General features: G+C 34.1%; 1 protein-coding gene across 1 annotated transcript in view; it reads left to right on the top strand.

Annotated features, from left to right (window-relative positions):
• ARL15 (ARF like GTPase 15) overlaps window positions 1–17,137 on the top strand; it is a 538,502-nt gene extending 521,365 nt beyond the window's left edge. The window contains exon 9 of the transcript XR_014241859.1: window positions 1–17,137. This exon is cut by the window's left edge and continues 25,208 nt beyond it. The gene's annotated coding sequence lies outside the window, so the exon portion shown is untranslated.

Raw genomic sequence — 17,137 nt, 5'->3', positions numbered from 1 at the left:
TAAGTCCAACAAAGTTAGCCTAGGTACCCAACTAACACAATCGGCTATATAGTACTGTACTGTAATAGGTTTATAACACTTTTCACACAAATAATACATAAAAAACGAACACAAAAAATAAACATTGTTAATCTTACAGTACAGTACCGTGAAAACTACAGTAGTACAGTACAACAGCTGGCATACAGGGGCTGGCATCAAGTGAACAGGCAAGAAGAGTTATTGATGGGAGGAAGGAGAGGAGGTGGGAGATGGTAGAGCTGAAGGATTGTCAGCAATAGGAGATGGAGGGCAAGCTGCAATTTCACTCATGCCTGACGTTGATGGCATAGGTTCTGGTTCCTTGCTGGATTCAATTCTATCTACCCTCTTGAAAAAATGATCCAATGATGTCTGGGTAGTAGCTCTTTTTTTCTCGTCATAGATGACACGGTAGCACTGGATTGCATTCTGAATGGCTGCTGCAGTCCTTTGTGTACCGTTCTATGTTTGGGTCCTGTGCCTTGAAAACTAACAGAGCCTCCTCAAATGAAGAAAATTCCCTTGCCATTTCCTGCGTCGTGAATCTCTTCGGTTCGTCAGTTACTTCTTCTTCCTCTTGTCGCTCACTTTCTCAATTATTTTCACTTTTGTTTCCATCATTATCGTTTGACGCTTCTTAGCAGTACCAGCTACATCACCACTACTTTTACACTTGCTTCCAGACATCCTGGGCTTGAAATAAAGATACTGTACTACTGTACTCTAAACAGTACTGTGTGGTAAAGTACACAAAAGCACAACCACTATGTAGAGGATGCACGCACGTGACAATGTACGCCAGACACGTGAACTAGCTTATGTGATTAAACATGCAAACGCATGTTCACATCTTTGAACGTTTGCAGCTTGGAGGTTCGTATGTAGGGGACTTATGTAATGCCATTTTGTTTACCATTACTAGTAGTACAGAGACAGTAACCTTCCTTGATTGTTTGGCACTGATATCTACTGTTTTTGACAATGTTCCTGGATATGGCTTTTTCCATGTTCATCTCCAAGTAAAGTAAGCCTCTTCAGGCAGGGCCAAGCAGCTACCAGTCCTCATGACGTGCTATGCCCACTCTGAGCACAACCTCCACAACACAAGGCCAGAGCCCTGGGGGTGCGGATAGGAGCTACTGGTCCTCCCTAGCTACCCCATCCTTTCCTGAAGTGGAATCTATGTCCCAAATTGGGAGCTGGTGAGGGAGGATGGGAGCTATCAGTTCTCATGGGCTGCCCTACCTTCACAGTATAGAATTTCTAAAACATAGAGATGAAGAGAATGGGAGCATCCCCTGGCTGAAATGACATAGACTCCCACATTTCTTACAGAGATGCATAGATTTTCTTAAGCAAATTCTTCTCAATTGATTATATGCCCTTTGGTCAAATTCCAGAGACATTTAGAAAATATTAATTAATTTATGTATTTATCCAGTTTTATCACTGTTTCTCTGAGGAGAGAATCTATCAAGCTTTTCATGTAGACATTTCAGCAGTCCCACTGCCTAATCAAATCTTGACTATGATGGTTGCAAACTGCTGATCTTCCAACTCCAGCAGCGTTCTCTTCAAATTTACCACTCAGCACTTGGCATTCTACTATAAGCAAGAGCCCTTCCTTCTCCTCCATTATTTATCTATATTTATTATCAGTATGGATTCATGAGTTACTATTCTTTTTCCTAATGGTTTATACTTTATTACTGTACTTAGTAATTTTTCTGCTCAGTTTGTCCAGTTTTGATCAGTGGGAGGTCCCTTCAAGCTGAATTCTGTATTTTGGGCATCATTTGGTTGTAATGTTTTCTCACTTTCTGGGATAGCAAGATGTTCTAGATTCATCTTGTACTTACCCTGTCCCAGTGCTGGACTCAGTCATTTTTCTGAGAAGCCCTAGTATATTTCATTAAGAAATGTTATTACAGACCAAAATCTTGATGCTAAGTGTAAATATACACACATATATGTATACGTAAATATACATGCACAAACATACATATTTTAGAAATCATGTTTGCATCAATATCTCCTATTCATCCCACAAAGTTATTTCTTGCCTTTCCTCATTCTATATTTGTATGTCCTTTCTTCTTCAATGAAAACAACATAAGTATATTTATTCATTTGCTCACTATTCTAATACATCCAAATTTGTTTCAAAATTTCATTGCCCATACCACTATGTAAAACAACCATATCAAAAAAAGATCTATTTGTTTGCAATTTGTTCCTACCATTCCACCCCATCCAAGAATGTGGGTATATCGTCAAAAACTATGTTCAGAGTAACTTAGATAAGTTCTTTCTTTTTTTCCCTTTTAGTGTAGTTATGGTATTCATTTACCCCTTGTAGGTAAAGTACTTCATTTTTTTCCAGTTTTCTCTCCTTTTTATACAAAAGGATGTGTGTGTATGTGTATACATGTATATGGAAATATATATATACACATACATATATAGGTTATTAATCACAGCCTTAATTATACAAGATATTATTTTGTACTTATTGTTTCAGTAAACAATGTCTCCTAGAAATCACTCCATATCAGTTCATACAAATACTCCTCACTCTTCTTAACAGCTGTATTATACCCAATTGTGTGAATGTTCCATATGTCATTCATTCAATTTCCTATACCTGGATATTTATGTAGTTTCTAATATTTTAAAATTACAAATTAGGCTGGGATTAATAACCTTGGGCATATGTATTTTTATATTTGTTGCAGCATATCTTCAAGATAAATTTTCAGAAGTGTGATTACTGGATCACATGAATACTTATATAGTTTGTTAGATATTGCTGAATTCCTCCCCATAGGGGTTGTACCATTTAACATTCCCTTCAGCAGTGTAAGAGTGCCTGTTTCTCCACAGCCTCAACAAAATAAATTAGCAAGCTTTGGCTTTTGCCTATCAGATGGGTGAAACAGACTATCACAGGGTGCTTTTAATTAGCATTTCCCCTTATTATGCTTGAACTTACATTTCTACATATGTTTCAGGGCCATTTTTGTCTCTGTGAATTGTCTGTTCATGACTTTTGCACGTTTTTCTATAGGATTTTTAGTCCTTTCCCCCTTCAGTTCTTAAAAGTCCTTAGTATAGTTGGGAGTAGCTGTTAACTGTGATATGTTTGCAAATATCTTCTCCCAATTGATTTGTCTTAAACACTGCTTATGGTTTCTTATCATCCCAAAGATTTGTATTTTTTACATAGTCAAATTTATCAAACATTTCTTGTATTGTATCTGGATTTTAGTTATAATTAATAAGAATTGAATCATAGCTAAAAAACTTTTTTCTACTGAAGAGAGAAAAAAGAGAAATTCACCCATGTTTTCTTCTAGAACTATTTCCTCCCTCCCTCCCTTCCTCCCTCCCTCCCTCCCTTCCAGATCTCTGATCCATTTGGAGTTTATTCTTATGTATGGCATGAGGAATGGATAGTTTTCTTTTCTTCAGTTGTCCCAATACCATTTATTAAAAACATCATCTTTGTCCCAACTGATGTGAGATATCACCTTTATCATATACTAAACTTCTATATGTAGTTGATCTATTTCTGGACTTTTTACTCTATCCCATTGTCATGTTGATTCATGTTCAGTACCAAATTGTTTTAATACAGACTTTCTCATATGTTTAACTATCTAGAAGGGGTAGACCCCACTCAGAGTTTCGTTTTATTTTATTTTCAGTGTTCCCCTAGCTATTCTTTTGTGTTTGTATTTACATACAAACATTAGGATGAAATTACCTAGATCCATATACAAATTTATTGGAATTTATACTGGGATTACATTAAATGCATAAATTAAGTAAAACGGACATCTTCATGATGTTGAGATGTCCTATCATAGACAAAGGATATCTTCTCATTTGTTTAAGTGTATTTTTCTGTCTTTCAGGAATGTTTTATAAATTGTAGAAAACAAACTTACGGTTACCAAAGGGGAATGGGGGGAGGGATAAATTGGGAGATTGGGACTGACATATACACACTACTATATGTAAAATAGATAACTAATAAGAACCTACTGTACAGCACAGGAAACTCTACTCGATACTCTGTAATGACCTATATGGGAAAAAAATCTAAAAAAGAGTGGATATATGTATATGTATAACTGATTCACCTTGCTGCACAGCAGAAACTAACACAACATTGTAAATCAACTATACTCCAATAAAAATTAACTTTAAAAAATTGTTCATAGTAGTCTCTTATGACCCTTTGCATTTCTGTGGCATCAGTTGTAACATCTTTTATTTCTAATTTTATTATTTGAGTCCCCTCTTTTTGTTGGTGAGTCTAGCTAAAGGTTTGTCAATTTTCTTTATCTTTTCAAAGACCAGCTGTTAGTTTTGTTGTTCTTTTCTATTGTGCTTTTGGTCTCTATTTCATTCATTTCCACTCTGATCTTTGTTATTTCTTTTCATTCTACTAACTATGGGATTCATTTTTTTTCTTCTTCTAGTTCCTTGAGGTATAAAGTTAGGTTGGCATTTTTGAGATTCCTTCTTGTTTCTTGATGTAGACATTTATCACTATGAACTTCCTTCTTAGAGCTGCTTTTGCTGCATCCCATAAGTTTTGGTATATTATATTTCCATTTTCATTGTCTTAAGGTATTTTTTAATTTCTCACTTGATTTCATTTTGACCCATTTGTTTTTAGTAGAATGTTGTTTAATCTCCGCGTATTTGTGAATTTTCTAGTTTTCTTCTTGTAATTAATTTCTATTTTCATACCATTGTGTTCAGAAAAGGTATCTGATATCTTCTTAAATTTATTAAAACTTGTTTTATGGCCTAACATATGACCTATCCCAAAGAGCATTCCATGTGCACTTGAGATGAATATATATTCTGTTGCCTTTTCATGAAATGTTAAGTCCATCTGGTCTAATGTGTTGTTTAAGGCCAACGTGTTTTTTCATGGATTTTCTGTCTGGATGATCTATCCATTGATGTCAGTGGGGTATTAAAGTCCCCTACTATTATTGTGTTGCTGTCTATTTTTTCCTTTACATCTGTTAATATTTGCTTTATGTATTTAGGTGCTCCTATGTTGGGTGTGCAAATATTTACAAATGTTATATCCTGTTGTTGAATTGACCCCTTTATCATTATGAAATGCCCTTCTTTGTCTCTTATTACGGTGTTCATTTTAAAGTCTATTTTGTCTAATATAAGTATAGCAATTTCAGCTTTCTTTTGGTTTCCGTTTGCATGGAGTATCTTTTTCTATCCCTTCATATTCAGTCCGTGTGTGTCCTTACCTCTGAAGTGAGTCTCCAATAGGAAACATATATATGGGTCTTGTTCTTTTTCTTTTTTTTTTTTCAAATACAAGCCCATTTATTTAAAGCTAGGTTAACTCTTGTTTTGGTTTTGGTTGTTTTTTTTTTTTTTTACATTCAGCCACTGTCTTTTGATTGGAGAGTTTAGTCCATTCACATTGAAAGTAATTATTGACAGGTATGAACTTAATTGCCATTTTATTTATTTTCTTGCTGTTTTGTATTTACTTTGTTCTTTTCTGTTGCCTCTTCCTTTATGGTTTAATCACTTTCTTAAGTGGCATGCTTAGATTCCTCTCTCTTTTTGTGCATCTCCTATGGGTTTTTGCTTTGTGGTTACCATAGGATCTATATATAATAACTTATAACAGTCTATTTTAAGTTGATAACAACTTTAAGTTTGATCACATTCTAAATCTGTACATTTTTACTCTTCCTCCCTCATTTTATATATTTTTGATGTCACATTTTACATCTTTTTATCTTTTGTAGTCCTTAACTAATTATTGTAGTTATAGTTATTTTTACTACTTTTGTCTTTTAACATTCATACTAGCTTCATAAGTGATTAATCCACCTCCTTTACTATACATTTACCTTTACCAGTGGGATTTAAACTTTTATATATTTTCCTATTACTAATTAGCACTCTTTATTTCAGCTTAAAGAAGTCCTTTTATCATTTCTTTTAAGGCTGATTTAGTAGTGATAAACTCCCTTAGCTTTTTCTTGTCTGGAAAACTCTTTAACCCTCTTTCAATTCTGAATGACAACTTTGTTGAGTAGAGTATTCTTGGTTGGAAATTTTTGTTTGTTTTCCTCTCAGCACTATGAATATATCATGCCACTCCCTTCTCGCTTGCAAAGTTTCTGCTGAAAAACCTGCTTCTAATCTTATGGGGGTTCCCTTGTATGTAATGATTGTTATTCTCTTGCTGCTTTCTCTCTTTGTCTTTAACTTTTTTTTTTTTAGTATCCTCTAATTTTTAAAATGCTTTTTATTGGTAATAACTTTTTTCATTTCCAATTTATTTGCATTCAAGTAGGAAATGTCTTTAACTTTTGACATCTTAATTTTAATGTGTCTTGGTGTGAGTCTCTCTGGGTTCATCTTATTTGTAACTCTCCAGGCTTCCTGGATCTGGATGTCTGTTTTCTTCCCCACATTAGGGAAATTTTTAGCTATTATTTTTTCAAATAAGCTTTCTGCCTTTTTCTCTCAATTTTCTCCTTCTAGGACCCGTATACTGTGAATACTATTTTGCTTGTTGTTGTCCTGTAAGTCCCTTAGGCTGTCTTCACTTTTTAAAATTCTTTTTCTCTTTTTGCTGCACTGATTGGGTGAATTCCTCTACCCTGGCTTGGAGGTCATTGATCCTTTCTTTTGTTTCATGTAGTCTGCTGTTGAACCCCTCTACTGTAATTTTCAGTTCAGTTATTGTATTTTCATATTGGTGACTTCTACTGGCACTTGTTAATATTATCTATTTCTTTGTAGAAGTTCTCACTGTGTTCATCTGTTCTTCTCCCAAGTTTGCTCTTTATCTTTATGGTCATTATTTTGAACTCTTTATCTGGTAAATCACTTATCTCTGTTTCATTAAGGACTTTTTCAAAGGTTTAATTTTGTTCTTTTGCTTGCAACGTATCCTCTGTTTCTTCATTTTCTATGTTGGTTTCTTTGCATTAAATAAAACAGCCACCTCTCCTAGTCTTGAAGGAAGTGGCCTTGTGTAGGAGATTAATCTCATTGTTTAACCTTGCCTTAGCTCTTTGTTGTCTGTCAAATCTTTGTGGTTGTCCAAGTAGCCTATTTTATTTTGAATGGCTCCCAGTAGTTGACATGTGCCAAGACTTATTTTTTTTATATGATTTACATTTTGGCATTTGGATATTGTTGTTTTCCTCTTTGGAATTCTCTCCATATACTTCTTTGAGTGGTATAACCTAAAGCAAAATGCAATGTGTATTTGATCCTTTGGAAATTTAACTGAAGCAATTCTTCACTTACCTCAATTTATCCTTTGTTTAATACACAGTGAAATTGCATTAGGTACTCCCCAGGGTACTTCCACACTGTTACATACTTACTTAATACCTATTCATCTTATGGTTCTCTATATCCTTCATCTCCTTCTCATTGTTAGCAATTTTCTTCTTTCTTATGTAAAGATCAATCATACCCTGTCTTGCAAATTTATATTTCCCAAGTGTACTGCACTGTGTCCTCTTAGGTGAATTGCCATCTTTAAAAGACTTAAAGCATGCTTTAATTGTGGTATATATTACTTTAGACTCACATGGAAATCCCTTTGTAAAAATCATATGATTGTTACATGTCCAAAATATTTCCTCCATTTTAAGAATTGTAAATCTATATTGATCCCCAAAACTTGGCCTCTGTACACCGATGCCAAATTGAATCTCGGAGACAGAGTTTTGGGTGAAGTAGAAAAGAATAGCTTTATTGCTTTGCAAGGCAAAGGGGGACACCATGGGCTTGTGCCTCAAAAACTGTGTGTCCCAACCTGAGAGGATTTGGTGAGGAGTTTTATAGCAGTGGTTCAAGGGCAGGGTTGCTGATAAGGATCAAGGTGTGTGTATTCATAATGAAAAATGTCAGCAGATATTACATTGTAATCTACTATTGTTGGTGATTTTCTCTAGACATGGATATTCATTAAAGAGTAAATTTGAGTTAGATATTAACAACAAAATTAACTATGCTTTATCACTCTGTACTCACATACATTGTTTCCATTTCTTACCCATAAAACCATTAATTAGTTCAAGTATTCACAAGTCTGCTAAGTCCTGTTTATTCTCCATTATAAGTACAACTTTAAAAGAAACTGTTCATTATTTTTTTTTAATTTATTAATTAATTTATTTTTGGCTGCATTGTGTTTGTTGCTGTGCACGGGCTTTCTCTAGCTGTGGTGAGTGGGGGCTACTCTTCATTGTGGTGTGAGGGCTTCTCATTGCGGTGGCTTCTCTTGTTGCAGAGCACAGGCTCTAGGCATGCAGGCTTCAGTAGTTGTGGCATGCAGGCTCAGTAGTTGTGGCTCACAGGCTCCAGAGCGCAGGCTCAGTAGTTGTAGTACATGGGCTTAGTTGCTCTGCGGCCTGTGGGATCTTCCCGGACCAGGGATTGAACCCATGTCCCCTGCAATGGCAGGCAGATTCTTAACCACTGTGCCTCCAGGGAAGTCCGTCTGTTCATTATTTTATCTAAGTTCTATTTATATCTGTAGGCATCCTGCTTTATCTTTCTCACATTATGATTAAAGTTTAAAAAATTACTTAAATAGAGATCCTAGCAGGCACACATAAATTTAGCCATATGCCTGGCCACAAATAATATTTAATGAATGATGTGAATTTTCATGAAGGAGAGTGCCCAACCTTTATCAAGTATATACTAAGTGCTTATTTATTCAATCACACTTGATAAGGACACTAAGGTATTAGAGAGGTCAAGTACAAGTGGCACATCTGACACTTGATCTAACGGTTGTCGTACTAAAGAATACTGCGCTTTAGTTTCTCTTCCAAAGGGGATATTAAATCCAATAAGTTTAATTATTTATTTACTTTATTTACTTATTTTAAACTTTTCTTGGCTCAAGCAGGCCTAACTCCATCATAGGTCATAATGGGCATGTGATTGTTCTAGGGAACCATTCAAAAGGAGAGACAGTTATGAAACCTCATTGTGATTAAAAGACTGATTTTTGTCAACTTGTATGTTACTCCCTCTTCCACAACTTTAAATTATATCTACTATTATCTCTGAAGGCCCTTCTAAACTAATCTTTCTTGTTAATACCAATAACTATGTACTGCTAAACAAACTTGACAGATTGACAGTTTAAAGAGTGAGGTGGTTCTGGGATATTTTTCATGGCTTTATTATCCCATGTTTTGGATTATCTGGGTGAGTCCTAAATGTAATCACTAGTGTCCTTATAAGAGAAAGGCAGAGGGAAATTTGACCTGAGGGGAAGAAGGTAATACCTAATGCAAGATGTTACTGGCAGGACTTCCCTGGTGCTCCAGTGGTTAAGATGACACACTTCCAATGCTGGGGGTGTGGGTTTGATTCCTGGTCGGGGAACCAAGATCTCACATGCTGCACGGAGCGACCAAAAAGAAAAAAAAATGTTACTGGTTTTGGAAATGAAGAAGGGGCTGCAAGTCAAGCAAGGCAAGGAATGTAGCTCTGGAATCTGGAAAAGGCAAGGAAATGGATTCTCTCCTAGATCCTCTGGAAGGAGTGCCCTGACCACACCTTAATTATGGCCCAGGGAAACTGATTTTGATCTTCTGATCTCAAAAATTGTAGAAATAATGTGTGTTGTTTTAAGCCACCAAATTTGTGATAATTTGTCACAGAAACCGTAAGAAACTAATACAAAGAATAAACCTTTTATTTACTACTAGAACCACACTTTCTTAATGAAATTGCATCTAATTTTATTCAATTTCCATTTCTGATATTCTAGTAATTTTGGTGCTAAGCACATAGCAACGTCTAAGGAGGTATGTAGCTGTTGAGCTTAAAGACAATTTTTTTCATTTAAAAAATCCTTTATTGGCCTCCTCAATTCCTTATCTATCACCTCTTCCTTTTTGTTTACTGAAAATACTTTCCCTAAGGAACTGTCCTTGACCCTCCTCTCTGTTCTTCATAATCTTATACTCACTACTCTATTCATTGCCAGAGCTATCATTATTACAGTCCAGCCAGTGCTCTTGGCCCATCTGCTAAGCTCCAGACCCGCATTTCCAATGGTGGGCTGTGAATCTTTGATAGCTATCTTTGATAGCTCGTTGGCATCCTGCATTCACTATAACTAAAACTGAATTCATCTTCCCACACATAGAGTTATAAACAGAAAACCAAGTAACACCAGAAATGAATGTTTCATCAAATAAGGCATGTTAAGAATTTTGTTTTGTTTTGTTTTACACAATAATGGAAAACTAGAGAAGTATCTAATTTTTTGGTTTTTGCAGATGTCAATTTTGAGTAATATTTCTTCCAATATTTCTTCACTTTGCCTTGTTCCACATGGGCCATCCTACTGATGGTGCAAATGCTGCAGGAATGGTAAATCTGACTTTTAGATTATTCTGTATATGAATTTTAACACATTGATCTTCTCAGTCATCAAAAACTTTATAGTTGTTTTCCTGTTTAACCATTATAAGCCGTATCAAATGCTCATGGACCATGCACGTTGTAAGTGCTGCTCTGACATCACACTGAGGTTTGTCTTTATGTTTAAATCAATTTTTATTGAGGTATAATTTACATTCACTAAGATGTACCAAATTTAAGTATAGAACTGATATGTAGTACGTCCTAAGGTATACTAAGAAAAAAACACAGCAAGGTACAAAAGAGTAAATATAGTATGCTTCCTTTTGTGTAAGAAAGGAGAAATATGAATATGTACATTTGCTTAATTTCCAAAATGAAACATAGCTAAGATAAATCAGAAAGTAATAAAATTGGTTACTACAGAGGGTGGGTAAGAATGGGACTCCTTCAACTTTTTAGTACAATTTTGATTTTTGAACCAGGTTAAAATTTTACATGTTTAAAAAATAAGAAGAAAGAAAAAATGCTATACATGAATACAAAGGAACAAATGAACCGAACTGTATATGAAAATAGATAATATAAAGAGTTAATTCAAGGAACTTGGGAAACAGTGCCCTGACTCTATCTCTTCTTTTTTCTGAAGACAAGAAGAATTGTGAAGAAATCTTGAACTTTACCTTGTAGTTTGTTACTGGTGGTATTAGTGATTTCAAAACCATTTTGTGTGTATTGTAGGATAGAGTAAAAGAGTAATACACTGATGTTAGGAACCAGGATTCTCATTGTGAGAGAAGGGTGATAAAATATTAAATGGCGGTGAGGGGGAGTAGAGAAGAGAGATGCAGAGAAAGAGCTCTGAGCTAGTAGTGGACTGGAATTGGAGGTTATCAAGATATAAAATATGAGCATGTGTGTAAACTCTGCCCACTTACATGGGTCTATATAGTACCCTAAATTTTTTTTTATTGAAGTATAATTTATAAATTTGTGTTAATTTTTGCTGTACAGCAAAGTGACTCAGTTACAGGATATTGAATATAGTTCCCTGTGCTATTCAGTAGGACCTTGTTGTTTATCCATTCTATATATACTAGTTTTCATCTACTAATCCCAAACTCCCAATCCTTCCCTCCCCCACGGCAACCAAAAGTCTGTTCTCTAGTTCTGTGAGTCTCTTTCTGTTTCATAGATATGTTCATTTGTGTCATATTTTAGATTCCACATATAAGTGATATATGGTATTTGTCTTTCTTTCTGACTTAATTTGCTTAGTATGATAATCTCTAGGTCCATCCATGTTGCTACAAATGGCATTATCTCATTCTTTTTTATGGCTGAGTAATATTCCATTGTATTTATATACCACATCTTCTTTATCCATTCATCTGTTGATGGACATTTAGGTTGTTTCATGTCTTGTCTATTGTAAATAGGGCTGCTATGAACATAGGGGTGATATCCTAACCTTGATTTCTAAATATTACTTTCCGCTAAAAGGAAACAGGGCTCCTTGGAGAAATGACTGATTCCAGGTCTGAGGGGGGAATGTACAAGGTAAACCTAAAATATATTGTTCCAGATATCAAGGAAGTGTTAAAAAGGGGGTAAAGATATGCCAAAAGGGACAGAGGAGCCAGCTTGAGGGAGCTCCCAAAGGTGAAATCTGGGACATTAAATATAATGAGAATAATGAATACTAAATAAAAAAGAATCCATAAATCAACAACAGTAATTAATAACAACAGCAAACCAGTGGGGCCAGCTAGTAAATGGAGAATTGACAGAACTAGAAAATTACCATTTGCAGTCTCTGGTGTAATACCTGATTCAGGTAAGGACAGTCCAAAAATGCTTACACAGTTTGGTAAAGTTTTCTTGGGAAACAGGATTTATGCAACCTCAAAGTATCAACCCATAGATTATGTACTAATTAAGAGATAAAAGTACTTTGTGATGGAGACTCTGGCATGTACCACCTTAACCAAGTGATTACACTAACATCACCAATAATTGGACAGTGATTTTATGTGCCACCAGGACTGATTCTTTGAGAAAAACAAAAAATTACTAATTATTGGTGATCTTAAGTTTGATCACTTGGTTGAGGTGGTACATGCCAGATTTCTCCATCATAATGTACTTTTATCTCTTTTAGTTAGTACATAATGTATGGGTTGACACTTTGAGACTGCATAAATCTGTTTCCCAACAAAATTTCACCATTGTTTTAGCATTCTTTGGATTATTATCAGGAATGTTTAACTTTAATCTCATCATGAGGAAACAATGAGAGAAAGCTAAATTATGGAACAATTTTTGAGGACTAGCCTGAATTCTTCGAAAACACCCAATGGAATAACAAAAAAGCAACAAAAAAGCAGGTGAACTGTTCAAGATCAAGGAGACTAAATTTAATATATAATTATTGATTGGATCCTGGACTGAAATAAATCAGTGTAAAGAACAATATTGGGGCAACCTGGCAAAGCCTGAATATGGACAATTGTTGAACTATCAACAGTCAAACTTTTTTAAATTGTGACAATATTGTGGTAATATAGAATAATGTCTTTTTTCTAAAGAGATATTTCCCTAAGTATTTAGAGATGATATGATACCTGCACCTTACTTTTAAATGAAGATTGTGGGGAGGAAGGGAGGGAGAATACATGTGACAAAATATTAACTAGTAAATTTAAGTGAAGGGTATATGAGTGTTCATTTTTAACCTTTTTTTTCTTATAATAAAAATTTATGGAAAATCCCACTGAAAAGGAAAAAAATTAAAAATATAATCAGTGATCTTTAGATTAGGAGAAAATCTATTACAGTATAATTTATTATTATGGTCACATACCATTGTTGGCAGGCTTTGGTCACAAAATCATCATCATGAGCTTCCTACAATAAATGACATCTCCTGGACTTATTCTTGTTAAACTGACAACTGGAGAGACACCGGAGCTTCTCATTAGGTTCCCAGAGTTGCCCTATATTCCAGCATTCAGTTTCCTCAACCTAGATCTACCCCTAACCAGGATCCAAAGCATAGGCGTAATCATGTCTACATCTATGGGTAATCAATTAAATCACAATTCGAAAATCTATTTTTTTCTAATTTCGTGATTTAATCTTCATTACCCATGTAGGTTTAATATTTATCTTCCAGAAAACCCACTTTAATTAACTTTTCCTCAGTTTTCGAGAATATATGGGAGATTATTTTAACAATATTTAAGATAAAACAAGATTGTTTTATAAAATTTTAAAAAAGTCTGAGTTCTAAAATTTAAAAAATCCATTTAAAATTAACTCGAGTGGTCAGTATAATTCTTAGATGAGTGTAAATAACATCAGCTTTTGAACAGCTATTGAATAGAGTCCCAGTAAATATCCACTAACAGTTTCAAAGACATATCAACTGAAAACTAGCAGAGAATGAGACAGACCAGGTTTGGTTTGTATTCAGAATCACTGAAACAGTCAAACTAACCATTGTTTATTGTGCTTTCCCACGAGTGAGCCTTTGTAGAAGACATTGAGAAAGAAATTTCAATACTTACAGTTTTAGTCATTTGCAGTCTGGCTAGGGAGGTAAGAGTTATATGTTTTTAAATATAAAAGCAAAATACTGGGAAAATCAAAACGTTGAAAAACAGGTTTAAATTGTGTATTACATGCCACAATATAAAAAATGTCTTGGGAAAACACGATATAGTCAGTGAAAAAAAGGGTTTGATACCAATGCAATTTTGTTTTTCTAAAAAACGTATAATGTTATTGCATTTTGTTTTATAAAAGCAACATATGTGTATGAAGAAAACAAATACCAGAAACATACACACCAATTGTATAACAATCATTATCTTGGAGTGGTGGAATTTGTGATTATATTCTTTATGATTTCTATATCAAATATTTTTGCAACACTTTTATAACCAAAGCACAAATATTTTAAAGAAATAATTTAAAGACATCATTAAAAATACAAAGCAGTATAAACTTTAAGCACCAAACTGCCCTGAAAGTTAGTTCTACAACACCAACTTCATACGGCTGGAGTGCTCCAGGGTATCCTCCTAGCCCACACGATGTGTAACACAGTGCCCTGTGCATGACAGAGTAAGTTAAGGGCTTAATAAAGTCACTCTGGTTATATTAATTTTCACCTACCCCATTAGGTAGCTACCCCCATTTTGGAGATGAGGAAACTGAGAAATTTAATTAACTTTATAAAGATCACCAAGCTAGTAAATGGCTGAACCAGAATTCAAGTCCAAGTAGTCTAACTCAATCTTTACTCATACTAAATAATTAGCAATTGCTGGCAGAATATAAGCTTCCTCTGTAGGTCTATAACACAAGAGCAGGGCGACCTTGTCAGTCTTGTCACTATGTCACTATGTCACTATGGTTTACAACCAATAACTGGATAACTTAAACCTGGGGTTCAGATTCAGTCAATAAAGGTAAAAACTTTATACCCACAATGAAAATGATGGTACTAAAAATTTTAAATTAAAATAGTGTAAAAGAGTAAGATAAATGATGTTAAAAGTCATTAAAACATGTTTGTTATTGACACTCTATTTCAGGACTATTGGCGAAGTACTTGGTTTTTGACTTAGAAAATTTACGTCACAGGATCCTTTAGCATCCTTTAGCATAAGACAGATACTATAAAAATGAGAGCTGTCTAGGGTATTTTCTTTCTTTTTGGATCTGTCATACTTACCCCAAAAGGCAAAACACTATTAAAAAAAAAAAGGGGGTCTCCTTTATGCTAGTCTTATAGAAATAAATTGTTATAAATTATATGAAATACGAACATAAAAGTCACTGTATCAGCAGCTCCTATAGAATGATGAGAGATGGAAACAACCCAGAAACAGTTGGGCATTGACTTATTATATAAATAAGGACCAGATATTACAGAAGAAAAGAATACTGAATTTTCAACAGATGTATGAGGTGGCCCATGAAGTTAGTTCTACCAGAGTAACAATAGAAATAAAAAGTGTTATATTTTATGTTAAAAACCAAAGTAAGGTGGAATGCTAAATCATTTTTTGAAGAAAACTTGCTTGTATTGCCTTACTGTATGGGATGTAAGTAGGTTTTATTTTGTTTTAACTGAAATTTAAACTCATACTCACTGAAATATCTGTGGAACTTCTTAACAGCTATATTTTATCATTTTGTAGAGTTTACCATTTACTTAAAATTCTAAAATAGCAGTAATTAAAATGTATAATTTTTCAAGTAAAGCTCAAGATGGCAAGATATGAATTGTAGTGTAAAAAGATATATTTATAATTATGTATATTTACTTATACAAATCATATATCTTTACAGTAATATATTCAAAAAGCATATTGAAAGTTAAATAAATGTGAAAGACCCAAGAATCCCTTCTCCCACAACCAGTGGTAACCAGTAAAATCATGTTAGTAGTTTCTCATATATTTTTCCCAAAATATTCTAGATGCATATATGTTAGCACCTGCTGCCCCACCTCACCCCAGATATTATCTACTACTCTGTTTTTTCACTTAGCACTATATCTTGAATATCATTTCAAACAGCTCATACAGATTATTTCTTGTTCTTTATAATAGCTGTATAACACTCCATTTAACTTCATTCCCCTTTTAATAGACATTTAGATTGTTTCAACTTATTAGCTATTAGAAACAATTCTGTAGTATCCTTGTACATTCACTTCTGTGTACATCCATAGGCTATTTGCCTAGAAGAGGATTTTTAAAATTAAGTGGAATGTGCAGTTAACATTTTGAAAAGAGACTACTAATATGCTCTCCAAAGACAATATCATACAGATTTTTACTCTGACGTGTTTTCTTTGTTGGGCTAGGTCAATGTGCTATGAGTGTTTTTATGAAATGTGATTGTGAGAGACTGTATATTTAGTATATAATTTTTGAAACACTGAAGAATGTATTAGCAATCCAAAGAAATCATCTGCCATTAATCAATCCTATTTCTCTGTAACTAAAGTAATTAACAGTATGGGCTTTGAAGACAGACAGACTTGTGTTCAAGTGCCAGCTTTCACTTGTGTGATTTTGAGCATGTTATTTAGTCACTTTAAGCCTTGATTTATGTCTTTGCAAAATGGGGAAAATAGTGAATTACTATGAAGATTAGTATACAGTGTTTATTGAGGTACCCGACAAGAGTGTGTGCTTGGTAACTCATACTGTATGACCTAAATGATTGGCACATAACAAAAGCATATATCTATATTTTCTAAAAATAACAGTGAATACTAGTCATCTCTAACAAACAAAGAACTGGTTTTTATTTTCTGAGTCTTTTAATTCACAAGAATATAAAATCTTTACCTGAACCTCACAATCATGAAGTGTTGATTTGTGGGCAGCATTTAGTATGGAACACAATTCATTCAGGCTCAAAGAAACTTAGAGAATATTTCTAATTAAAGAAGAGAATTTCAATAATAAGGAGATTTGGGTTTAGGTTTATCAGATTGCAATGTAATCATGAATTTCTTTAGCTATGACAAAAGGAAAATTTCTAAGACAGCATTTTGATAATGATGGCTGGTAGTTTATAAACACTATTAACTTGAGAATGGTCATAAAAAGCAAGTATAAAGCTTCAATACTGCAGATTTCAAGTATTCCTTTTAATAGATTTTTAAATGCCGAAA

The sequence above is a fragment of the Balaenoptera borealis genome, assembly GCF_965194805.1.
Source record: "Balaenoptera borealis genome assembly, chromosome: 2".
NCBI classification, from domain to species: domain Eukaryota; kingdom Metazoa; phylum Chordata; class Mammalia; order Artiodactyla; family Balaenopteridae; genus Balaenoptera; species Balaenoptera borealis.
The sequence above is the reverse complement of the archived record's forward strand: the minus strand, read 5'-3'. Positions and strand labels throughout refer to the sequence as shown.